Source organism: Mustela erminea, chromosome 16 (assembly GCF_009829155.1).
Source record: "Mustela erminea isolate mMusErm1 chromosome 16, mMusErm1.Pri, whole genome shotgun sequence".
NCBI classification, from domain to species: Eukaryota; Metazoa; Chordata; class Mammalia; order Carnivora; family Mustelidae; genus Mustela; species Mustela erminea.
The window spans coordinates 35,531,709-35,559,656 of NC_045629.1; the positions used below are offsets into that span (position 1 = coordinate 35,531,709).

Consider the following 27,948-nt stretch of genomic DNA (forward strand, 5'->3'; position numbering starts at 1 on the left):
GATGGGTCCTGTCTTTTTATCCAATCTGCAACCCTGCACCATTTTATGGGCATATTTAGGCCATTCACATTGAGAGTGATTACAGAAAAATATGATCTTATTTTCATCATGTTGCCTATGAGGTCCTTGTTTCTATAGATTTTCTCTGTAAATTTCTTGGGGTCTTGAGGTCTTTTTCCTTTTATAGAACCCGCCCCCAATATTTCTTGCAGGGCCAGCTTAGTGGCACATATTCTTTCAGTTTTTCTAGTCTTGGAAGCTCTTTATCTTTCCATCCATTCTAAATGACAACTTTGCCAGATAAAGTATTCTTAGCTGCATTTTCTTCTCATTTAATACCCTGAATATGTCTTGTCAGCCCTTTCTGGCTTTCCAGATTTCTGTGAACAGGTCTGACATTATTCTGATGTTCCTCCCTCTGTACATAAGCAATCTCTTTTCCCTAACTGCTCTTAAGATGGTTTCCTTGGTTTTAAGACTCACGAGTTTTACTATTACATGTTAGGGCATTGGTTTATTCTCCTTGATCTTGGGAGGGGTTCTCTCTGCCTCTAGGACACAAATGCTTGTTTCATTCCCTAGATTATGGAAGTTCTCAGCTATCATTTGCTCAAATATATCTTCTAGTCCTCTCTCTACACTCCTCAGGGATCCCAATAATTCTGATGTTAGAAAGTTTCATGGTGACATTTATTTCTCTAATTATATTTTCATGACTCTAAGCTGTTTGTTCTAGGCCTCCTCCTGTTCCTTCTTTTCTATCCGTTTGTGTTCTAGATCACTAATTTGTTCTTTTGTCTCGTTTACCCTAGCTGTTAAGAGTATCTAAATTAGATTGGATCTCATTGATGGCATTTCTAAGTTCTGCAAGATCAGCTTTCATTTCTACTCTTAGAGACTCTATGTTGCTATTAATAGTTTTCTCCATCCTAGCTATTGTCTGCATAACTGTGACCCTGAAGTCTATTTTCAACGTCTAGCTTATATCCATATTCATTAGTTCTGTGGCAGAGGTCACAGTCTCTGAATTTTTCCTTCATGATTCTGTTAAGAGGTGGTTGAAGGAATGTACAGAATCCAAATTATTGACCACAACTCAAGCAAGATGCACCTGTTTTATAGAGACCTTAGGGTTGTCAGCCTCTTGTTCTCCCAGCCTGTCTTCTGAGGAAGGGGCTTGCCGCACTATTACTCAGGCATCCCTGTTTGGGCAGAGTTGCTCTGCCTCCTGTAGGGGGAATGGGTTCAGTGAAGACCAGCTTGGGGGCTTTTGTTCTTTGGCAGCGTTCCATGTCTTTTCTGAGAGTCAGAGCAGAAGTGACTATCCAAACCTCTGTCTCAGAACAGAGAGATCGCAGCCCATTCTTCAGTAAGCACTCCAGGCCACACTGTCTCCATTTTTTTCTGCGCTGCTAAAAACCACAGTGTCCTGGGTTGTGTGCCCCATAGCAACACTCCCAACCTTCATTTCCAGGTCCAGGCCTGTCTCTGCCCTTTGTGCTTCTAAAATCACCAGCCACCTCCAGTCCACACATGTACCCCTGCAGCTCCACGTTCCAGTCTGGGGACTGCCCTAAAGTCCTTTCCCCACCACCTGTCTGCAAGTCTTTGCCCAAAACCTGGCAGATGACTTTTGCATGCTGGTGGTGCACAATCCCAGAGGCTCCCTCCCCCTTCCATTTATCTACCAATATCTGCCTACAGAATCATGGCTCCCTGCTTCATAACTTGAAACCAACTGCCAGAGATATTCTGTTGATATAGATCCTGATACATCTTTTTACAGCTTAGGCTGATTTTGTGTGTGTTCAGAGTGGTCTAGTAGATATCCAGCTCAGTTCAGGAGGCCGGTTGAAATAGGGTCCCTTACTTCTCCACCGTCTTGCCCCCACTCCAAATGTCCAAGTCAAACTTCTATAAATGAAAAACAAAGTACAATATGAAAAATATACTGAAGAGGATTAACAGCAAATGAGGCGGGACAGAGAAAAGATTAATGAATTTGAATACATATCAATGGAAACTATACAACACTTTTATGTATTATAATAAAAGATATTAATAGTTAGCATCTGGTGTAAGCAGTTATGCAGCCTAATTTTAGCTCTAAGACCATTGGCTTTAACTACATGACCGTTGTTTTGTAAAAGGCCCCACAGTAAACTTGTGCCTTAGTTTCCCTGAAACCAAGATGTCTTGCACTTTCTTAGTGGCTCACAATCTGGAGATAAAGAACATCTTGTGCAAAGAAAGAGCCCTGTGAACTGTACCTAGAACTTTCACACTTCTCTGATATTTATCTATGTTATCTTTCTCCTCCTGTGACATATCCTTTATCTTTATTAGAGTCTTGTGTGAATAAACCCTCTGTAGCTTTTTCAATTATATGACACTGTGCAACTGAAAGAAAATACAGTTTTTTGAGGAAGGAGAAGTAGCTTATGGTTGATAATAATATGATAATTTAAGGTGGGGTGAAGGAAAGATAGGAAACGGTTGGCTTTCCAAGTTTCTGGAATCTGTGTGGAAACAGAATGAAATTTAAGAGAGACAACACAGTGAGGTAGACCCTAGCATCAGAATTCCTCTGTCCCATTCCTAGTTGTGTGAAATTGAGCAAGTTACTTGATCTTCCTATACCTTAAATTCGTCATCAGCATCTGGCAAATACGGCAAAAAATAAACACTATATGAATGTGTCTAATTCTTTTCTTTAAAGAATTTTATTTATTTATTTATTTATTTATTTGACACAGAGAGGGAGAGAGGGATCACGAGTAGGCAGAGAGGCAGGCAGAGAGAAAGAGAGGAGGAAACAGGCTCCCCGCTGAGCAGAGAGCCCAATGTGGGACTCGATCCCAGGACCCTGAGATCGTAACCTGAGCCAAAGGCAGAGGCTTTAACACATTGAGCCACTCTGGTGCCCCCCAATTCTTTTGATTTTGTTTCTATCCATAGGCTCTTTGAGGTTTGAAAAAATCCTTATTTTATTAATTTTACTAGCTAATATTTTCCTTAAGATTTAGATTAGTTATTCCAAAAACAAACATACAAAAAAAAGAACAAGAAAATGATAACAAGAAATATTGTATGTCATAGTTAAGTAAAGTATCTTTTATCTCCAAATCCTTGACTCTCATACAGTTATGGTCTCACCAATAAAAATCAATTTTTAAAAAGCAATTTTTGTCAACAAGCCTACATAAAATTGATATATTCTTCAATAAGTTAAACACTTATTTTTATCCTAAAGAATATAAAAGCAAATGTACTTAGAATAGAGATGTAAGAGATATTCAGGAATGAATAAGAAAAAAAATCAAACAATTCACAAAGGAGAACAATGCCCTACAAGGGTGAAATAAATCTCTCCTTTTAAATCACTAAATAGACTTAGAATCATCGACTATATCTTGGATGACTGCAGAAGGAAAGAAAAGAGACAGAATAATTTATATCACTATATTAGTACAGAGTTTTTGAATATTAATAAGTCATTGCAACTTGCTTCACTAGCTCAAGTGCTTATCTATGTACATCAAGTTAATAAACTCACAGTAAATTTGATACTATTTCTTAATTTCAATTGTAAGGAGATCAATAGATTTTGCATTTTAAAATACTCTGCCTTCAAAACACATTTTGAAAGTAAAAAATGCTAATTATAGTTAATAAAAATATAATTTACTAGGGAGTTTATTTGGAGGGAATGGAAGAATGAGTCATCTTTGTCAAGAACTGTGAGAGGTCTCCAGTTTTACTCTGATAATAAGTTAGCTTGGGGGTACCTGGGTGGCTCAGTGGGTTAAAGCCTCTGTCTTCAGCTCAGGTCATGATCCCAGGGTCCTGGGATCAAGCCCCACATCAGGCTCTCTGCTCAGCAGGGAGCCTGCTTCCCTCCCCACCGCCTGCCTCTCTGCCTACAAATGATCTCTTTCGGTCAAATAAATAAATAAAATCTTTAAAAAAAATAAGTTAGCTTGTTACTATTTTATTGTTACTGACAGTAGACAGAAGACTCCTGGGTCAAGAAAAATGGACTTTATTACTTATGGCAGTACAAGCACTGTGAGCTTTATGTTAATTTTTATCAGTCCCCTTTGACCCTAGTTCAAACAATAAGTTAGGGGTCCAGGTGAATGTTGCACATAGTCACTTATGTCACACCTGAGGAACTGTAAACTTGCAGAATCCAAATGTTTTATAGGGCTTGTAAGAAAACCTGCCCTTTACCCTTGAGAGAGCCATCTTTATTATACTGGAAAGAAAGAAAGTCCACTCTCTGCTCCAGAAATTTGAAACACTTTATCTTCCAAGGCCATCCACTTACTAAAAAACATCCCTAGAAAGGGGATCAGTGCCTCTGCTTGTAAGACATCCACAGGCTATCAGTGCCTCTGCTTGTAAGGCATCCACAAATGAAAGAGACTCGTGAAAATCTTTCTCCTAACAAACTTACAGAGCATTTTAACATCTTCCCATTTGTCTACCTTTCCCTTTTGCCATTTAATTAAGTGTATTGTTTGGATCTCAAACAAGGTAACATAAATTCCAAGTGGGAAAGAGGCAGAATTGACTCTTCACCCTCTTTTGTCACCATCATGTCCTCTTTTCCCTGCCCCTATGTGCCACATCTAGTTAGCTCTTGGACTGCAATTGGCCATTCACTAACAGACATATAGTCAAAGCTCTGGGTGCTTCAATCTTCCATCATCTGCAGTTTTGGTTAGGGCAGTGGCAAAAGGTAAGACAGGAAGAGAATAGTGACATCCACTGAGGGGCTGATGGGCAAACTGCAGGTGGCACTGGGTGGATGGTAGCTAAGTTAATGGAAGCCACATGACAATTGAAGAAATATCAACTGAGCAAAGTGACAGACAAATTACTAGCCTTAATGGAACTCTAAGACGATAAATAAGATAACAATGAAAAATCCATTGTGATGTCAGACTCTGTTCTGGTGCTGGAAACACAGCAGTGAACTGCTTCACGTAGCTGACATTTTAAAGGACAAGAAACAAGAGATGTAAGTAAAATGCAGTTAATCATATGATGTGCCCCATGTGTTGGTGACTTTTATTCCTTCTATGATGATGAAATCTTCCCCCTTCTGCAGAAGAGTGTGCTTGAATTTGAATAACTGGATATTCTCTGAGCAGAGAAAAATTGGGAGGCATGTTGGACGTGTTACTCCACAGCATAACTGGAGATGAACTCTTGAGGCCATCAAGTGCAATCTCTTATTTAACACAAAAATCTCCTCTATAACACTTTAAATGGTCATTTGATCTTGCTAAAACAGTTTCAATGCCAGAGAGAGCACTATTACAAATCTCTAAAAAACATCTTCATACAGCTTTATTTTAGACATTTGTGGTCATTTTAGGACAGTTTCTTAGCAGTGGAACTACTGAGTCAAGGGACATGCACATTTCACATGTTGAAAGCTAATATTAAATCATGCATATGCATATGCTAATATTAAATGATGCAAAAATACATGCTGTATTGTTTACATGATTTGCATGACAGTCACCGAAAGAAACATTATAACTCAAACTCAGAAAAGATAGTCTAATAGTTCAACCAGTTCCACACAGATCAATTTACTTTGGTTTAGATAAGGCCTTAGAAAGGAGATTAGAGAATTTCTGATGATAGTTCACATGTGAAGAGCTTGGTAGTCATTCCTCTGATCTTTACAATAGAAGAACAGCTACTGAAAATCAACTTTTCTTGGGCTCATCAGAGAATTCAGGTTATGGGGCAAACCACCACCCTAAAATTTGGAGAAAGGCAGATACTGAAAATCATAGCCAAGACCAGCTTACCTGGGACAGAACCCTCTAGAGCCGTAAACTCATAGGAATACTTGTTGGGTAACTTTGACTAATTGCTGAGAGCTGAGTGTAGAGTAGCATGACAATGAGATACTCCTGGGGGCCCAGTGTTAGCAGTCTTCACTCTTTCATGACTTCTATCTCCAGAAACCCACTAGGTAAAGTGAAGATTTGAGATAACTCCCCTTGTGTTTTGGGCAGAGAGACAGGAAATTAACCATTTTGAAATATGCCCAAGGCAGTCTCCACAACAAAGAACTTTTCCCTAAAGAAAATGAATATGACAGCATTATCTATATAAAAAGTCAATTATGCAATTCAGCTTCCTCTAGACTTTCTGTCACACCTTTTAAAAGAAGGCAAAATGGCTAAGAAATATGGCTGAGGTGAGTCCAAAGATTCAGCTCACCAAAAGACTGAGAATTAATCATAAGATAAGAGAGTATTTCTCCTCCCATATAACTTAAAAACACATCAACAAAACTTCAGTATAATAACAAAGGATTGCAACTGAAAGAGTTGCAAGACAAACTCTATTTAAGAAAGAGTTCTTAGGGATTTCCAAGGATAATGGTAGAGTAGAAAGATCCTAACCTCACCTAACCCATGGATACAACCAAATAACACCCACACTGGTGTAAATAACACAGAAAATGACCCAAAGCCTAGAAGAATGGACTCTTCCCAGATAACTATAGAGAAGAGGTCACCTCAAAGGGGATAAGGAAGGTAGATATACAGTAAGAAGCCAAACTGACCTGCTGGGCTATCTGCAGGAGGGAGATTGCTGTGTTTGTGGAGAGGGGAGAGGACCAGACCCCCTAGGCACATGGCACCCACACTGGGAATATGAATCCCCATAACATTTGGCTTTGAAAACCAGAGGGGCTAAATTTCACTAGTTCTTACAATCAGTAGGACTTACCATCTGGAACTTTAAAAATCAGCAGGCATGGGTCTGGGAGAGCTGAAGAGTGATAGGAAACTGAGTCCCATCTTTAAGTAGACAGCACAACAAACAGCCCCATGCAGATATAACACAGAGGCAGGAGTTTGAAAAATGCCTGGGGTATATAGGAAGGAGATTTATTTACTAGTCTCAGAGGGTGCTTTGGAGGGCCAGGGATCTTTAGAAAACTTCTCCAGGAACAACAAAGCTGGCAGGCCCAATTTCCATCCCTACCACCCATCCTAGTTGCTAGAACCAGCATAAGTACCAACTCTCTTCACCTAACTTAATAACAGCACACCCTGCTCCCAGGTTCTCCTACAGACACATCCTCTCCAGACAGCCTTAGCTCTAGGTCTCCTCTCACAGTCTACACTGCCAAACCTTGCTAATACCACCTGTCCTGCCCCTTTGTTATCCTGCAGATCCACCCCTTCCAATGTACCAGTGTCCAGAGCCTACGCAATGTGGTACCGTATGTGGTGTGTGTATATATATATATAATATATATATATAATATATATATATAGATGAATATTACAGGTCAACCATAAACAAGAATGAAATCTTGCAACAACATAGGTGGATTTAGAGAGTATAATGCTAAGCAAAATAAGTCAGAGAAGACAAATACCATATGATTACACTCATATGTGGAAATTCAGAAACAAAGCAAATAAACAAGAAAAAGACAAACCAACAAAACAGACTCAACTCCAGAGAAAAAACAAATGGTTACCAGAGGGGAGGTGGTAGGGGGATGGGTGAAATAGGTAAAGAAGATCAAGAGTACACTACAGTACAATGAGCACTGAGTACTGTATGGAATTAATGAATCACTATATTGTACACCGGAAACTAATATAACATTGTATGTTAATTTTTTAGGAATTGAAATTTTAAAATAAAAATAAATTAGAAGGAAAGAGTTCTTAGTAAATACAAAAGAATAAAGCAGAGAGGAAAAAAGTGAGGATACTGCTGAATCCCCCAGCAGTTGCAGTTACATTAAACACAGCCCAACTTCCAGCCAGATTAACACAAAACCTCACACTAAAGGCTTATTTACTGCAGCTCTTATTGCCCGATACATTAAGCCTGGCTTCCAAGAAAAGAAGAATAGAAGACATGCTGAAGACAAGGAAAAAGAGAATCCAAAGAGACAAAATAAGTTTCATAACAAGATTCAGGTATGACATAGATGTTGGAACTATCAGATAGGGAATTTAAAGTAAATTTGATTATGCCAAGATTTGAAAATGCCAAGACCTCCAGTGGAAATAAATAGACAGTCTCCAAGTACAGATGGGTTAATCAAGCAGAGAGATGAAAACACTGAAAGAATGAAGAGAAAATTCTCTATATTGAGAACACTGTAACAGAAGTAAAAAATGTCTTTAATGGACTCATCAATAGACTGGACATGGCTGAAGAAGCAAACAGTGAACTTGAAGGTAGGTCAATAGAATCTTCCCATGAAATACAGACAGGAAAAAAGAAAGAGAGAAAGAGAATGAAAAAAACAACCACAATAGAATATATAAGAACTGTGGGACAACTGGAAAAAAAAAAAAGTAAAATACAAAATGGAAATACCAGAAGGAATAAACGGAGAGAAAGACTCTGAAGAAATATTTGAAGTAATAATGGCAGAATATTTTTCAGAGCTAATGACAGACACCAATCCACAGACCCAGGAATCTTGGAGACTTCAAAAAGGAAAATTTTCAAAAAAATCTACACCCAACTATGCCATATTCAAATTACATAAAACCAAAAACAGAGGAAATGTATTGAAAGAGCCAAAGAAAAATGACAGTCTACCTACAGAGGAACAAGAATAAGAATTACATGCACCCTCTCATCAGAAACCATATGACAAGAAGACAGTTCCGTGAAATAGTTAATGTGTTGGGGTGAGAGGAAGTACCCACACACCTTAAATTCTATATTTGGTAAAATTATCCTTCAAAAATTAAAAAAAATAGACTTTCTCTAACAAACAAAAATTAAGGAAATTTGCCACCTGTAGACTTAGTCAGTAAGAAATTTTAAAGAAGTTCTTCCAAAAAACAAAAAAAAAAGGAAAATGATGAATGTCAAAAACTCTAACCTATAGAAAGAGAGAAAGGGAATTAGAGAAGGAATAGAGATAAAATGTTTTCTGTCTTTTTCTTAACTTATTAAAGAGGTAACTGTTCAAAATAATAGTAACAACATATTGAGTAATTATCACATATGGACAAATGAAATAAATAATAACAGTGTTAAAGGGGCTGGGAAGGAAGGGGCACTGGGTAGCTCAGGGGATTAAGTGACTGACTCTTATTTCAGATCAGATCACGATCTCAGGGTTCAGCTCCATGCTCAGCAAGGAGACTGCTTGAGAGTCTCTCTCTCCTGCTCCCTCTACCCCTCCCCCATCTCCTTCAAATAAATAAATCCTTAAAACAAAACAAAAGGATGGGAAAGGAGAATTGGGAAACCTGTTATAAGGTAAATGCACTATCCAAGAACGGCAAATGTTACTTGAAGGTTGACTTAGTTTAGTTGGAAGTGTATGTTGAAAATGTTAAGGCAATCACTAAAAAGGTATTTAAAAGTAGCATAATTTATTATGCTAAGAGAAAAGATAAAATATAATAATACACAATGCTCAATTAATACCAAAGCAGGCAGAAAAAGAGGTGAAGATTTTTAAAATAATTAAGTAGCAAGTGTAATGTATATAAAATAATTGTGTGGTGACAGATGGCAATTATGCTTATCCTGCTGAGCATAACTTAATGTGTAGAATTGTCAAATCACTAGGTTATATACCTAAAACTAATATAACATTATATGACAACTACACTTCAGCTAAATAAATAAATAATACCATACACATTAGCATCAAAAAATGAAATATTTAAGTATAAATATAACAAAATATGTATGAGATCTATATGGAAACCACAATGAAAGAAATCTAAATTTTTAAGTGATAAAAAAATAAAATCTAAATAAATGGAGAGCTAGTCCATGTTCACGGGACAGAAGATTCAATAATGGTAAAATGTCAGTTCCTCCCAATTTGATCTATAGATTCAACACATCTCAATTAATATTTCAGGACACTGTTTTGTGGATATTGACAAAGTGATTCTAAAATTTGTATGGAAAGTAAAAAAAAAATCAACACAATTCTAAACAACTATAAAGTAGAAGGACAGACATTATCCAACTTCAAGACTTACCACAGTGATCAAAACAGTGTGGTGAAAAAACAGAAACAGATAAATGGAACAAAATGGAAATCTCAGAAATAAAAATCACATAACTATAGTCAAGGGATCTAGGCAAAGGCATAAAGGTAATTCAATGGAGCAAGGGTAGTCTTCAACAAATTATGCAGGAACAATTGGACATTCATTTGAACAAAAAAATCTAGTTAAAATGGATCATAGAATCATATGTAAAAATGTAAACTTAACTGTAACTATATAGGAGCTAATGTCTAGACCTTTCTGAAAATTAGCCTCATGATACATGCTGAGGAAAAGTAGTGAGCTCTCCATGTGGCAAAACCCCTGCATGATTCTGTTGGCCTGGAGCCCTTCCAAATGCAACGTATTTCCCAAAAGTCTCCGAAAGCACAAAATACTCTCCAGGACCACTCTTAGCTGCCGTCTCAATGCATCCTGGCCACCATCCTGAGTCTCTGCTGAGAGGTACTGATACACACTGCTGTCCTTTGTCACCAGTGCAGGCACCTCTGTCATCCCCAAGATGGTTTGTAACCCATTGTAACCCTCCACTGGTGATCTCAGATAAATCATGATTTTCCAATAGGTACAAACCTATCCCTTTGTGTCTGAACCAGACATACATAGATCAAGGTCCACTTAAAGGCAAATTACTTCAGGCATAACTTCCCTTTCTCCTGGCTGTGGCTGGAAAACTTCACAGACTTGAAAGGAAATAACATTGTTAGCTCTAACATGCCTCGTTCCATGGTGGACTGTCATATCCTACACGAATTTTACAGTCTTTTACAGTGGCTGTTTGGAAGGTCATGATGAGGTTAGATAGTAGGAAAACTGGGCGGGTCATGGTCACCATTCAGGTACAGTTACACACTTCCCATCATTTTTCCTTTTTTGCTGACCTGAATAAAGCCTCTTTCAAACACTGGTGCATATTTCGTGCATATTCTCTATAGTACAGCTGTCACTACATTTATCCCACGGAGGAATATGGTCATTGCATAGCCTCTTTGGGCCATGTAATTCAGTAATGTACCTTCACTTCTCATAAATCTTGTATCAGTATAGTTTAACCTCTTCTTTGAGATTTCCCTCATCTCAAAATATCATTTATACCCAATATATTTTCTGCTCTGTGCAAAAACTTTCATTGACTAGAAGGCTAGAATCAATGTTCAAACTCCCTAGCTGGTATTCATGGTTTTATGCTGTAACTTATTAGTGTATTATCCATAGGTCTTTTTTTAAGATTTTATTTATTTGAGAGAGAGAGAGAGAGATCCCCTATAGTCTATTTCTTCTCAGAGATATGCTCCTGTTTGAGGTCCTGCTTTTTGTTTTAAGTAGACAAATCATAAGACTTTCATGTACATCAGCTTTGTGATTTATACAAAATAATAATTTAATGATAACATTAAGAATTATATTTGAGAATTAACTTCATATGAGTCCAAACATACACATTATCTTGTTTTGAATACAATGATTTTTTTTGGTGGTCAGCCAAGCATACTTCCCTAACACTCCATCCCCTTTCCCCTCTTGCCTCGCACTGAATATTAGTCTATTGAATTCTTACCATTCCTTCTACCTATTTCTTTCAGAGTTCTTATCACAAAATCTTTTAATTATTTGTATATACTTCTGTTGCCCATACTAGTGTGTGAACTTCTGGATAACAAGTCTTTTATGTATTCTCAGCATCCAGCTTAGTGTGGGCACATTTTAAAAATAATAATAATAATTGACCAAAAAAGAAAAAAGAATGTGGGCCAAAGTGCCATGGCAATTGAATACTTTATTAAAAATAATATAATGTTCAATAATAAATATGATTTAAACACATAGAAAATATGAAAAGTTATTTGGCCTCTTATCTATTCATTCATTCATTTGGTTATATTTACCAGGCGTTACTAAGCATCAAAGATTTCCAGACTAAAAACCAAGTGCCCACTATTTTTTAGTATTTCAAGTCATTTTCTTATGTGTATTTCTTCCTGAGAAGGATAAAATGCATTTTATAGTTCCAGCTGAGCTAGTGAGATTTACATTTCTGACAGGTAAAATACATGTTGCCTTTTTCTTTTCTTTATTTGCTTCACTGAAAACTAGCAAATAATTTAAGAGACAGACGTTTAAAACTTGAAGCACCCAAGTCTTTTGACTAGGCAATTGTAGAAAATATTTAACAAATCATTAATCACCCTACAATCATTTTACCAAATAGCATATTATAAAAAGTCATAAACTAGAATTCACAGAACGTTATATTCTTCTGAGAATGCTATTTTTTGAGAATGGGCAACCACCCATTACATTATTAAATATACAGTCTAAACACAGAGACACTGCAGAGCTCAGCTCCTTGATTTAATGACAGAAAATGTATTCCCACGAATAACATTAATCTCCAAACGGCAACAGCTAATTTTCCAAATTCAGGTCCCATAACAGACGTGTTGTGTTTACACTGTGAATATAAAGTAATGAAATGGATTTTTTAACAAGTATATCAGAATGCGTGCATCCAAATATGTGTCATCACTCAAAATAGTCATCTTGAGACATTTTTAATTTATTACAAGAATGTTGCTATTCTTTATATTTATTATGGCAGTAATAAAGATAAGTTTATGTTAGGGTGACAGCAAAAGGAAGGAGTGAACAATTTTATCTGAGTTTTTCTATAAAGGTTTCAGAGAGGGTTAGGATTATGCATGATCTTAAAGGCTAAGTAGATCCCTTCTCATGTACATGCATGACACTACCAAAAAAAATTACAGAAAAAAGAAAGACTGGATGTCTATAATTACTGGCTGTTTGGCATGGTTATGTGAGAATAGGGGTGAAAAGCTTTACAAGATGTGACTCAAGGAGCAAGCAAAGGCAAGGTCAATGAAGGCCTTATATATCAGGCAAAGAAGTTTGAAATTAATCCTATACACAAAGGGTAGCACAGTGGGACTTGCATTTTATTTTATATATATTTTTTAAGATTTTATTTACTTATTTGAGAGAGATAGTGAGACAACGTGCACATGAGTGAGGGAGGAAGGTCATGGGGAGAGGGAGAAACAGGCTTCCCACTGAGAAGGGAGCCCAGCTCAGGGCTCAATCCCAGGACCCCAGGATCATGACCTAAGCTGAAGGCAGACGCTTAACGAACTGAGCCATCCAGATGCCCTGGGATATGTATTTTAAAACAATATTCTGATCATAACATGGAAATGTGATTACAAAAGCATGGGGCCGGAGGAAAGATTAGTGAAGAGACAAGTATGAGCTAAATAACTACAGAGTAAGGATTGATTTGAAAATTATTTAAAAGGTAGAACCGATGAGTTAGTAACATGCTACACAAAAATTCCAATGAAGATAAAGTGTAGGATGACTCTCAGGTTTCTGGCTTGTGTGATTGGGTGGATAGTGGTACAAGTAGCTAGATAAAGAAATATAAAAATGAGTCAAATGTGGGGAAAGAGTGTTCAAATTTGAAAATGTTGAGCTCTACATATCTGTTGAATTTTCCGTTTGAGTCTGACTGAAGAGACTGGTGTAGCTTAGTGATAAGAATCTATGGGGAATGAGGATATGTGCGGTAAAGGAAACCACTAAACAGAAACATTCACCCAGAAATAAAATAAAGATAAGAAGAAAAGAGAATCAAGAAGGGATTTGAAGAGAAGGATAGTATTTCAAAACAGAGGAGTAAGCAGCCAGTGGGTAGGAGGAGATTTTCCTAAGTATTATGTCTTAAAAGCCAAGGGATAAAGGCTCAAAAAAAAAAAAAAAAAGAAAGAAAGAAAGAAAGAAAGAAAGAGACAAAAGAAAAGAAAGGAAACAGTAAGAAGTAGTAAAAAGTATTAAGCAATGTGTTACATGTTTTCTTCCATGTCATTTAATTCTCAAAACATACCTTTAAAGCAAGTATTTCCCATGTTACAAGTAGATAAAGTAGCCCAATCTGACCAAGGTCAACAGGTAACAAGTTGTGGACAAGTTATATTCCCAGGACACATAAATACTGCCAATAGCATCATAACAAGAAAAAGAGGAAGACAGATGTGGCATGTGATAGAGTATACTCAGTGGAGTGACCAGAACTACAGAAATGAGAAAGTAACTCTGAGTGAACACTGACTTTATCTTCAAAAGACTTGATTTATGGGTTTTAGTGAAAGGATCCTAGGGATAAAGGACTTTTTTCCCAAAATCAAGGGACTTAATCATGTTGATGAGAAAGAACCAATACAAAGTGAGAAGATAAAGTAGCAAAATAAAGATCATTAAGAAAGCAAGGTTATTAAAGATACGGGACAAACATGTTTAGGACATAAGGTCAAACTTTAGCTTTGAATCTGTACCTTATTTTGATCTCTAGATTTAATGGAGGTCATCAGAGTTATAAATTCCAAATTCTGTTTTTTCTTTTTTTTCTATGAAAAGATGTTTATCAATGTTGCATATTCAGTACAATGCACTGTAATACAATACATGCAGTAAAAGGACAGCATTGCACATCGTCTCTAATTTTCAACAATTCTGGTTTTTGACATTCAGAATCAATATGGGTCTAATTCAGAATCATAAATTGGAGAATTTTCAGACAGTGATCAACACATATTTTTGCCAAATTAAATCAAGAAAGACAAATAGATGCCAGCTCTACAATTCCTTCTCACTTCTCATGTCCTTGAATCCATGGCCATCAGCAGTCCCAGTTCTCAGGCTTTTTGGACTCTGACAGTAATTACACCACTGGTTTTCCTGGTCTCCAAATTGCAGGTGGCAGAATATGGGACTTCGCAGCCTCCATAATCATGTAAATTCCTTATAAAAAATAAACAGATGATTATAGACACAGACACAGACAGGGATATATCCCATCAGTTCAGCTTCTGTGGAGAACCCTAATATATTCATCTGTAAAGTAGTGTGGGTATCAAAAGGTTGTTGGGCAGATTATAGGAGACAATGTATATAAAGCAAGTTAGCAAAGTGCATGAATAATATGAAACATGTTACTCGGTACACTTAAACTACTGCCACTATTTCTTTTCTTTTTTTTTTTTTTTACTTGCTCCTCCTCTTCCATCATTCATTCTAAATTCCCCTTATCCACAGTTGTTACATTGGCAGGTCTTTGTGGCTTTCCTAATGGTATGACCCAAACTTATATACCTGAGGGGTCTGAATAGAATCCTATCCTTTCAGTTCTTGGATTGCTCCATGTGTTTGTTCAGTTACAATGGGAAAAAAGAGTACCAGGAGGAATCCATGTGAATCACCTGGATTCTACATGTATTCTGCCTTATGGAAACGCAGCCTCATCCCACTGATCAGGTTCAATCACTCCTTCCAGAATGATGCCTCCTCTTCTCTTTCTCTGGCCCTTGGGAAACTGGAATCTAAAGTGCCATGTCAGCTGCCATCACTTACTGTTCATTAGAGCCTTTGATGTTTTCCCTGATGATAGTGTGCTCCCTGAGGAAACATTACCCCAAGTCCTGTAGACTGAAGACTTACAGGGATAGGAAGCATAAATTTCCCAGTTATCATTAGGAGTGACTGTGCATGGCTTACTCCTGCTTCCTTCTCTTGTCTCTTGTACCCACGCATCCTTCCTACAGGGGTCAGAGCACCATATAAAAGTATGATTCTATTTATATTCTGTGTATATACATCCTGGGTATTTCTTTCTCAGAGTATTTCTTCTAACATGTCTGGCACTTCAGCTTTGCCTTTTGAAGGCCATACCAGCATTCTATGAGGCCAGTTGCTTCTGAATAATGTGTCTTCATACAGTCATAGGATCCCATAGTCCTGGCCCGCTTTCTTGCCTTCTTCACTGTGAACTGGGTATGCTGGTCAGATATCATGAAATGTGAGATTCCATGTCTGTGGACATTCCATAAGCCGCAGCTAGTGGTGGTGGCAGAGGCTCTGCAGGCAGGAAAGGCAAATCTCATTCAAAATTAAATAGAAGGGACCCAGTGTACTCAACTTGCCACCATGTAACTGCTCGGTGTCCTTGAAAAACTGTACCTTTTGTGGGAGAGGGGAGGCTCTGGTTTGTTCTGTTTCTGACAATCAGACATTTAAAGATAGTAATTCCTAGATCAGCCCTTGTAAATGGAGATCCATGCTATTAGGTCCAGAGTGAGCCTACATTGATGTCACCATAGCAATGTGAGTTTGAGGATGAAATCAGAAGAAAGTAAAATTTCCCTTTAGGAAGAAGTTGCCAAATCATTTAAATTGTACTTCAGTCACACAAACTATCCTCAGAACTTATCCTTATTTGATCCTGAACAAATGAGTAAATATAAAATAAATATAAGCAAGTGTTCTCACTATAATTCTAACTTCTTAATCCTATACCTGTTTAGTACACAGCTCACAATGCACAGCTTTCATAATCTATGTGTCCAAATTATGCAACAATCATATGTCCCAGCTTTGCTGCGGTAGTCCAGATTTCAAGTAATTCTGTTCTTTTCAGAAAAGCAACTAATTTAATGTAAAACTCAAATTACAGCACTTTCTCTTCAATATTGAAAAGGCTTTTTATTTATACTAAAAGATTATAGTAGAATGTAGCAGCCTGGTCTCATAGGACCTTTCTAGCACCCAAGGTCCAACTTTGCTCTTGGAATCAGAGAGCAGCAAATGAGTTAAGGGCAACAACGCAAGGAATTGCTACAATTATTTTGGAAAGTAAAGTGGCAATAATCTATCAAAATTAAACACACATACACACAAAACTTTGACCCATCAATCCCATCAATCCTACTCGAAGTGAAAATAAAGCATCACTATATAAGGGAATATGTCAAAGAACATTTACTATAGTACTGTTTGTATTGGCAAATAATAATAAGAAAAACTGGAAATAACTTAATTATAATCTCAGAGAAATGGCTAAGCAAATTGTGATACATCTACATCCTGGAAAGGCAGCTATTAAAATAATTACTGATTTCTTTTTTTTTTTTTTAAAGATTTTTATTTATTTATTTGAGAGAGAGAGACAGTGAGAGAGAGCATGAGCGAGGAGAAGGTCAGAGAGAGAAGCAGACTCCCCATGGAGCTGGGAGCGCAATGTGGGACTCGATCCCGGGACTCCAGGATCATGACCTGAGCCAAAGGCAGTCGTCCAACAAACTGAGCCACCCAGGCGTCTTTCTACAAGGTTTTGGTGAGAGGAAAAAGTAATGACAAAAAAAAAATCCAATAAATGTTGTGTGTGTGTGTATAAATATGCATTAAATATGTTGTATTTATATATTCTATATGCATATATAATATAAAATATAATATATAATATGTATATATATTTGTTTTATGATTATGAAGGAAAATAGAGAAGGAGACCTACTATGTTATTAACATCAGTTACTTTGAAAGGGATAGATTATGGATGAAGGAGGCATGAAGAAAAGGATGAAGGAGGAACCACCAAAAAGCGTGGAGAAAAATATTGCCCTAAAAAACAAATAGCACAAACGTTACAGTGCTATAGTCACCAAAACTTTTTGGTATCAGCATGAAAATAGAAACATAGATTAATGGAATAGAAAAGAGAGCCTAGAAATAAACCCATACATGAAGTAATTTTCAACAGAAGAGCTAAGAATATATACTGAGGGGGAAAAAATATTTTTAACAAATAGTGCTGGAAAAACTGGACAGCCACATGTAAAATAATGGAACCGGACTCCCATCTTACACCATACACAAAAATTAACCCAAAATGGATTAAAGACTTGAACATTAAAAACCATTCAGGTTTCAAGACCTGAAACCATAAAAGTCTTAGCAGAAAACATAGAGGAAAACACCCTTGACACTGGTCTGGTCTTGGGTAAAACTCTAAAAAGCCCAAACAACAAAAACTAAAATGAATGGGACTATATAAAACTAAAAAGTTTTTACACAGCAAAAGAAACCATCAACAAAATGAAAGGACAATTTATGGAGTGGAAGAAAATATTTGCAAATTTCATATCTGATAGAGTTAATACCCCAAAACGTACCAAGGAACTCATACAACTCAATAGTGAAAAACAAATAACCCAATTTAAAAATGTACAAAGGATCTAAGTAGACATGTTTCCCAAGAAGAGATACAAATGGCCAACAGGTATATAAAAAGGTGATCATAACTAGTCATCAAGGAAGTGTGAATCAAAACCACAAATGAGATATCACTTCATATTTGTTAGGATGAATATTATCCAAAAGACAAGAAATAACAAATACTGGTGAGGATGTGGAGAAAAGGAAACTCTCCTCTACTGTTAGTGGGAAGGTAAACTGGTACAGCCACGATGGAAAGTAGTATGGCGTTTCCCCAATAGAGCTACCATGTGAGCTAGCAATTCCACTTCTGGGGATTCACCCAAAGGAAACAAAATCATTTCCTGAAGACATATCTGTACTCCCATGTCCATTACTGTATTTTTCACAATAACCAAGATAATGGAAACCACTTACGTGTCCATCAGTGGTGAATGGATAAAGGGTGTGGCATAAATATATAATGGAATATTATTCAACATTTAAAAATACTGTCATTTGTGACAACATGGTTGAACCTTGAGGGCATTATGTTAAGTGAAATAAGCTAGAAGAAAAAGACAAAGACTGCATGGTATTGCCTATATGTGGAATCTAAAAGATAATAATAAGTCAAACCCACAGAAACGGAATAAAAAAGTAGTTGCTAGAGATTGTGGGGTGGGAAAAATAAGGATAGGCTGGTAAAAGGATACAAACTTTTAGCAATAAGATGAATGACGTCTAGGGCACCTGGGTGGCTCAGTTAGTTAAGCATCTATCTACCTCTTGATTTCGCCTGAGGTCATGATCTCAGGGTGATGAGATTGTATGGGGCTCCATGTTGGGCATGGAGCCTGCTTAAGATTCTCTCTTAAGAATCTCCCTCTGCCCCTTCCCCACCTCTTAAAAAAAAAAGAATAGGGTCTGAGAATGTAATGTATAATATAGTAACTAAAATTGTAACACTGTATTGCATAATTAAAATTTGCTAAGAGAGTAGAACTTAAATGTTCTCAAAAGCAACAAAAATTAAATATGTGAAGTGATGGATGTCTTAATTAAGTCAGTGGGAGGGATCATTTCACACTCTTTATGTATATCAAATCATCGTGTTGTATACTTTAAATACCTGACAATCTTATTTTTTAATTATGCCTCAAGAAACCTGGAAAAAAACCCATAGTGTGTATAACACATAACTTTAAAAATATTAAACCATAATAAGAAATTCAAATAAAATTAAATGGCTACAATAGGCAGTGAGTTATTTCTAGTATACTGTATTGCCAAAGAAGTTTCGCAACTTATTCCTGATCCTTTGAATATTGGTTTTTTCACACTGATCAAAGACAGCTATGGCAAAGAAAGGAGGAAAAAATGGGGTTAGCGTAAACTGAAGGGGTGCTGGGCAAGTAGTAGTCTCACCTAGCAAAAGCTATTGAGGTTCCTCTAAAGGAAAAGATCTCCTTACAAAATTAACCACAGTTCAGTTTCATCTTCATTACGGAGAGGAGACCATATAATGTATAGTTCTGACCAGGACATTGTTGAAAGTGAAAGTGGCTGCTGTATATAATTATTGTGGGATGGCAGATTTATTCTAGAATTGCCCCCAATTAAATCAGGATATGCAATCACCTGAAATACCCATCACCCTGTTAAGAACTATATTAGGAATGGGGGGTGAGGCAGATGAGGACATCATCGGGAGCTACAAAAAGTAGGAAATACAAGTTGTCCTCAAGGAAGTGCAATTTGAAGAATGAAAAAAATAAATAAATAAATCATTCTGAAACACAGTTGTGACAAGAAAGACATTTAAGAAAGAAGAGCCAGTGTGGCAAGGATGATCAGTGGGGCTAATTGGGAAAGCCTGGCAGAAACTAGTAAATTAAGTTGTTCACCAAATAAAGTGTACCACATTGCAAAATGTTTTTTCTCAGAAAGGGTAAGATAAATGCTTTGCTTCTAGTTTATACTTTGCTGCAATTGATGCTGCCTCTATTACAAATTTCACCTGTCAGTAAGATAAGAATAAAGTACAGTTCAAACTAAGACCTCCAGCTTCCTAACTACAAATCTTTATAAATAACATAGAAACAATGAGTGGTAGTGGGCAAACTCAATTCTAGCTTCAGACTAAACAATTAACTAGTTTTTTTTTTACAATTGCAATTAAAATAAAAACCTTTATGTTGTATATAGACCAACCAACAATAAAATTTTGCCTTTTGATTTTGCATCTCCACTCTTGTTGGTACATGGAATTTTTATGTTCAGTTTTTGGATAAAAAGGTCAAAACCTATTCCATGAAAGTTCTTGTCAGTGTTTTTAGAACTTCGATGTGCACACAAACCACTTAGGGATTGTGTTAAAATGCATGTCTTATAGACCATGTCTGAGGAAAGGCATAAATTTTGCATTTCTAACAAGCTCCTGGGTAAGGCTGATGCTACTGGTCTGTGGACCACCCTTTGAAAAGCAGTGGTCTATGTAGTTCTTCTAACACCCCAAACAATACAAGCTGCCTTTTGGCATTTTAATTCAAATCCAAGGAAATACAGACTAACCTGAAACATCCTGAATTAAGATTTCACCAATCACCTGAGGATATTTATAAGAGATAGATGATGTTTCACTAGGTATGGGAAATACTGAGGGATATATTTGCTTGAATAGTTCGTTAGGTAGTTCTAATAGCCAGCCAGGTTTGGGAACCACTTCCCTAAATTATGGCTGAAACAAATATGATAACACCAGAATATTCTCACACAAACTGGGTAGCAACTCGGCTTGTCTTTGTTTACCACAGAATAAAAATATTCAGTCTTCTACACCATTAATTCTCTTTACGAGCTTTGAATTCCTATAAAAGAATTAAATGAGGTCCTCAGACTGGATGTGAGGGAAATATTATTATTTTCTGAGTAGAATGTAAACAATGTACCCTTTAAATGCACTTGAGTCCATAGCAGAAGCTGTTGCACTATACTTGAAGTGGATGATACTAAGTTTCCAATTCAATTGTTTTCATTTTAGTCCAAGGCTTTAGAAAACTCAAGACTGCCAAAACAAAATGTATCAGCATGTGTCATTCTAAGCTAAGTGAGAAAATGAATTCGCAAGTATCTTTTTCTAACCAATGCTTTTTAATCGCCTTCTCAGTTTCCTTTGACAGAGGGATATATTCCAAGACTTCAAAAGGGGTTTATGGCTTAAATCAAATTCATAATGCTAAAATAGCTAATAAGCCAAAGTAGCCTACATATAATTGGTTCACTGACTATATATAATATTAATGTTATTTTGAATAACAACTTCTATCAATTTCTGAATACCTTTAACATAAAAGGTCCCATGCTAAAAATAGTATGCTCACATAAATTATCAAATATAGAACTAGAGCAATAATGCAAAATAGCTAATATTAAAACCATTCTGAAAGTAAGCAAAATAGGGCTTGGAGAAGTTGAGGATCTTGGCCTCTGTCAAACATGAGCCCTGATTTTGACCCATACCTACCTGCATCCTACATAAGCAATATAAATTCCACTATGACTTTCAAAACCTATGAATTAATAAAACAAAAGTGGAGGCCATATTGACTTCATAAAATCAAAGAACTCTCATAACATCAATGATCCTTATTTTCAAAAAATCAAGACAGTCATTATGTCTACTCCAAACAAAGGAGAATACAGATCCTTTAAGAGACCTACTGTTTGAGCTTCACTTCAGTTTTCTACATAATATAGATATCAAATTACAGATTTCCATATAAATAGACTTCTATGTAAAAGCATTTATAACCATTACTCACAGTGTTACTAAAAAGAAAAGTTTCACAAAACTCCAATTTACATGTAAGAGGGGGACAATATCCAAACACCAGACCAAAGCACTTTGGGGAGTCTAGCAGGAAATGCACAAAACCACGAGGAAAGTCTTGGCAGAGTTGGAACATGGGACCAGTTGGGATAAATCTCCCAAAGAAAAGAGCTCTACACTAAAAAGAAACTTCTGAAAGCAGGTCTGATGCCAGGTGGGTCAAACACTGGCAAGGGGGAAGTAAAATAAATAAAGAGTTCTGGAAAGTGCATCTGGTGGAGGAGAGAGGGACACACTTTGGAAGGCAGAGGCAGTGTGTTTAGAGGTAGCACCTGCTAGTAAATGAAAGTAAAGGAAGGAAGCAGATAATAGTATGGTCCTACCGAAACAAGATGGATTCTAAAAATTAGGGAGAGCCTGAGCACAAAAATGCATCAGATACTAAAGAAACTTCTCTTCACATAACAACACAAAGAATCCTTGAAAAAAAATTGAAACAAATAATAAAAAGAATCAGAGACAAGATTCAAGTGAAAGTCAGGCAAAGAAGATTGATCTATTAGTTTATTAGGGTGACAGCACCAAAGTACTACAAACTGAGTGCTTAAAACAACAGAAATTTATTATCTGAAAGCTAGAAGCCCAAAACGAAAGTATCTGCAGGGCTTTGCTTCCTCTAAAACCTTTAGTGGAGGTTTTACTTGCCTTGTCCTGGCTTCTGGTGGTTCACATGAAATCTTCAGTGTTCCTTAGCTTGTCTTTATACCTCCAGTCTCTATCTTCATTGCCACATGGCTTTCTGTCTCGATCTTCACATGACCATATTCTTATGAGGAATACCAATATATTGGATGAGGGACACAACCTACTCTAGCAATTATTAACTTAATAATTATATATGCTCTGACCGTATTTCCACATAGGGTCATATTTAAGGTATTGGGGGTTAGGACTTCAACATACCTTTTTTGGGGAGGGAGGAAAGGACAGAATTCAACTCATAACAATTATATATATATACACACACACACACACACACACACACATATATTAAACATAATATATATAATATGTGTGTATTTTTTCTTGAAGAAGAAAACTAAAACAAACAGAAGTATTTAAAATCATAATTCAAGATTAAGAAAATTTCTAGAAATAAAAAAGTCCTGTGTATATATTGCAAGTAGGCATCATATAATATTAACTCTGAGGCATACACTGATAAAATTATTAAACTTAAAATATAAAGAAAATAATGTTCAGGATCTCTGGGCAAAACAAACAAACAAACAAAAAAACAAAAAACACCCAAGTCACTTATAAAGGAAAAAAATTAGATTGTCATAATCTTCCGCACAGAAACACATTCAACTCCAAAGCACAGTCAAGCAATATGTATATGGTACTCAAAGCAATGAGTGTAAGCACAAGCTTTCATCTAGCCCAGCCTACTTTCAGGAGCAAGACAATACAAAAAGTGTCAAACTCAGGACATACTCTACCCCTGTGTTCTTCTGGAAGAATTTAGTAGGAAAAATCACTCAACCAGTAAATGATTGGGCAACTTCAGAAGAACTGATGGTGAGCAGTGAACTTATTGAACTATAGATCTAAGATTAAAACAAAGATGTGGAGGGGTATCTGGGTGACTCAGTCAGTTAAGTGTCCACCTTTGGCTCAGGTCATGATACCAAGGTCCTGGGATCAAGCCTCGTCAGAGTCTCAGCTCAGCAGGGCACCTGCTTCTCCTTTCCCTTTGCCTGCCTCTCTCTCTGCTTCTGTGTCTCTTTCTGTCAAATAAATAAGTAAAATCTTTTGAAAAAAATAAAAGTAAAAAACTAAAACAAAGTTGGAATGGGTGGTTTAAAAATACGTCTAAAATTCTTGTCTATATCTCCTTTCAAGTGGTCTAGCCTAACTTCCTTCTTGTTGAATGAGGGCTAAACTTAGTGACTCCTCACAAATGTAAAAAAACAAAATCCAGAAACTAGAAAACTAGGTCATTTTTAAAAAGCCTGGCTTCCAAGATGCCTGGGTGTCAGTTAGTTAAGCACTTGACCCTTGCTTTTGGCTCAGGTCATGATTTCAGGGTTGAGCATCACTCTCTATGTTAGAGAATCTGCTTAAGACTCCCTCTTCCTCTACCTCTGCCCCACTCCCCCCAAAATAAATATTTTTTTTAATGTATAAATAAATAGTATGGCTTTCTCTCTCTCAGGACTCACTCACTCTGGGGAATACCAATGCCATGACATAAGGGTCCTCAGGCAGCTCTAAGGAAAGGATAGGAAACTGAGGCTTCTGCCAAAAGCCATGTAAGTGAGCCATCTTTGAAGCAGAAGCTCCAACTCTTGTCAGGTCTTCAGATAACTTCAGCCTTGGCCAGTATATTGAGTGTAATCTTGTGAGAAACCTGAGTCTAGAATTACTGAGTTAATCCATTCCTGGACTTCAAAGACTGCAAAAAATAATAATTTTTCATTGTTTGAAGTCACTACACTTTGAGGTAATTTGTTACATAGCAAGAGATAGCAAGTGCAGATTTTCATAGCTGTGAGTAGATATGTTCTCACAGGAAAGAATGAAAATGTGAGTTTGTCTTTGGAAGTAGCAGTGGAAAAATCTGCAAAGACTTTGAAAAGATTGTTAGTGGAAGCCTAAAATGCCTTGGACAGACTATGGGTAGAAGTCTATATAGTGAAGAGGTTTTTAATGAGACTTTAAAGGGAAGTGAGGAACACATTATTGGAAACTGAAGGAAAGGGAATCTTCCTTGTATAGTGACAGAAAGTTTAGCATTACTATGACCTGTAGAAAATGTATGAGCTAGGTGACATAGCAAACGTTTAATCATAATATTAAAGCTCATTTATCCTTGGTACTTATAATAATATGGGAGAGAATAGAAATAAGGGGAAAAAATTAAAAAGAGCTGTTCTATCAAAAGGAGCCTGGACTTGCTAGTTTGAAGAATCCCAGCTTTACCAGATCACAAATGATACTAAAATTAAGGAATGTCTTCCAAGTAATGTGAAATCCAGAGCACTGCCAGGAAAACTTGGTCTAAAGATGAAGCAGAGTGCGGCTTTAATCTTTATTAAAATTATCCCTTAAGACTGCAGAGAGCACTAAATTGGTGATTAAGAGTACCATTCAGTCAGACAAAAGGCACTCCAAAGTGTATAAGGATATACCTCACTGGCACATTATCTCCCAACAACAGCATTTCTAAGAAGCTTAAGAGCTTTATCCCTCAATTCTCTCAGCAGGAGGTTGAGAGAGAGGGCAGGGGGCTTATCCTGAAGAGATTTGTGGACCTGGCTCTTATCTAATGGAATGAGTCCCCACTGAGATTCATAGGAAATCCACAGAATTTTTAACAGAATTATATTTTCAGAAATATTTGCAGCTTTGAATAAAAGGGACAGTGATAACACATAAGCAGAAGGCATAGAAGGAGAAAGAATCTCAAGCAGACTCCCCACTGAGCATGGAGGCTGATGCGGGGCTCAATCCCAGGACCTGAGATCATAACCCAAGCTGAAATCAAGAGTCAGATTCTTAATTGACTGAGCCACTGAGGCATCCCAGAATTTGAGAGGTTATCTTAATGCGTGTTCTACCATCATTTGCCATTATTGGCAAATGAAGTGGTATGAGTAGGGATCTCCAAGTGGGACTCGATCTTATGAGTTGAAGGCAGATGCCCAACCAACTGAGCCACCCAGTCACCCAAAAATTATTTTTTAAAAAAACATAAATAGCATAGGGGTAAATAAATGCCATATGATTTGACAATGTGGAAATAAAAAAACAACAAAAAATGAGGAAATGAAGTACAGAGAGGGAAAGAAGAAATAGTTCTTCAATTACCTCAAAGGTGTGCATCAAAGAATATAATAAGCTGATAAATCATGCAATAAGTCTGAATCAGACCTATTAGTAAAGATGAATACTTAGAAAGCTAATACCATCGGTTCAGACTGAATGAATGACAGGAGAGTGAGGAGAGACACTGTTCTAATTAAATAAAATAATTACTAAATATGACAATTAACTAAAGCAAACAAAATAAACCTAACTACATATATATCAATAATATTAACATCCATTTGGAAAAATCATTTCAGGTGAGTTTACAATCCAGAATTGTATGTTCTTAGGGTCATACATTAAGAAGAAAAATAACCAAAAAACTGAAGAGGGCAACTTTTCAGCTAAATTCTTCTTACAGATAACAATAGTAAAACATAATTACACAGAAGTTATTACTGGTAATGAGATGACAAAGATATGCAAAAGAAGTACTAAGCAAAGTAAACCTAGTTACATGAATATCATGAAAAACTGTTTTCAAAGCAAAAAAATATTAGAGATAGTCATTACCTATAGTGAAAGAAGCAATGCACCAAAAAAAAAAAAAAAAAAAAATCAGAATCACCTAACATAAATGCAGAATATTTCTAAGTGACAGAACTATAAGGAAAATTTAGACAATCTACAATAAAAATGAGAGACTTAAACTTAGACCACCAACAAGCAATTAATAGATCAGATAGACAATTAACAAATATTAATAATTTAGAAGGCTGACTTAAGAAATACATATGTAAGTCTACACCAAAAAATCAGGACATATCAACACTTGGAAAGCCATTATGAAACATTTAAAAAGCTGGCCAGGGTGGTTCAGTGGATTAAAGCCTCTGCCTTCAGCTCAGGTGATGGTCCCAGGGGCCTGGGATCAAGCCCTGCACTGGGTTCTCTGCTCAGCAGGGAGCCTGCTTCCTTCTACCCCTCTCTCTCTGCCTGCCTCTCTGCCTACTTGTGATCTCTCTCTGTCAAATAAATAAATAAAATCTTTAAAAAAAAAGCTGACCAGGGCTTAGGTCACAAAAAAATCTTAACCAAAAATACTAAAAAACTACTTTTTCTTAACATAATACATAGTACAACTAGAAAGTAATGTCAAAAGTGGGTCCCCAAAGCTCATACATCAGAAAAATAATAAACACATGTAAATAATTTATAGGTTAAAAAAGTATAATGAGGAGCTCCTGGATGGCTCAGTCGGTTAAGTGTCTGCCTTCAGCTCAGGTCATGTCCGAGGGTTCTGGGATTGAGTCCTACATCTGGGACTGATCCTACTGAGTAGGGAGCCTGCTTCTCCCTCTCTCTGCTGCTCTCCTGCTTATGTGCTCTCTCTCAAATAAATAAATAAATAAATAAATAAAATCTTTCTTTAAAACAGTATAATGAGTATTGCTAAATAATTAGAACTACTTTTAAAATCCAGCTAAATGAAAACTTAGAAGATGATTCATAGGCCTGACTGTATATATTGAAATATAACAAAGATTAAGAATTACCATTTACATAAGTGATTTAAGAACTTAGAAAAAGAACAAAAGACTAAATCCAAATTGAAGGAAGGAAGTATTGAAGGCAGTATGTAGTAATAATATAGAAAACAAAGAAATGAAAGTGTATAGTAATCATACACAGAAGATGTTTCTTAAAAATGTTAATAAAACAGACAAGTCTCTGCCATAGTGATCAATGTAAAAAAAAAAAAAAAAAAGAACAGTTGGGACTCTTGATCTCACTCAGGTCTTGATCTCATAGTTGTGAGTTCAAGCCTCACATTGGGCTCCATGCTGGGCATGGATCCTACCAAAAAAAAAAAAAAAAAAATTTTTTTAAAGGAAATCTCTGATAACTACTAAAAGACAAGTCATAGTATATAAGTATGAGTTTTTAATCCATATAATTGGAAAAAAAAAGTTCTACAAAACAAAACTGAAAGGTCAACAATCATTTAAGAAAGAATAAAACATAAGAACATGCCATTCATAGAACAACAAAAATAAAAATAGTCAATAAATATATTTTAAAAATCAAGAAATACACATTAGGGGTGCCTGGATGGCTCAGTTGGTTAAGTGTCTGCCTTTGGCTCAGGTCATGATCTCAGGGCCCTGGGTTTAAGCCCCACATCGGGCTCCCAGATCAGGCAGGAGT

At 36.5% G+C, this 27,948-nt stretch overlaps 2 long non-coding RNA genes across 2 annotated transcripts in view; one reads left to right on the forward strand and one right to left on the reverse strand.

Annotated features, from left to right (window-relative positions):
* Positions 1 to 728: 728 nt before the first annotated feature.
* LOC116575229 lies at positions 729 to 27,869 on the reverse strand. Its single transcript, XR_004279660.1, has 3 exons — positions 27,838 to 27,869; positions 25,245 to 25,248; positions 729 to 825 (listed from the first exon to the last, which is right to left on the reverse strand). It is a non-coding gene; the product is annotated as an uncharacterized LOC116575229 (long non-coding RNA).
* The window catches only part of LOC116575228, a 48,340-nt gene continuing 25,356 nt past the window's right edge, over positions 4,965 to 27,948 (forward strand). Inside the window, exon 1 of the long non-coding RNA XR_004279659.1 lies at positions 4,965 to 5,026. This is a non-coding gene — a long non-coding RNA (uncharacterized LOC116575228). The remainder of the gene's footprint in view (positions 5,027 to 27,948) is intronic.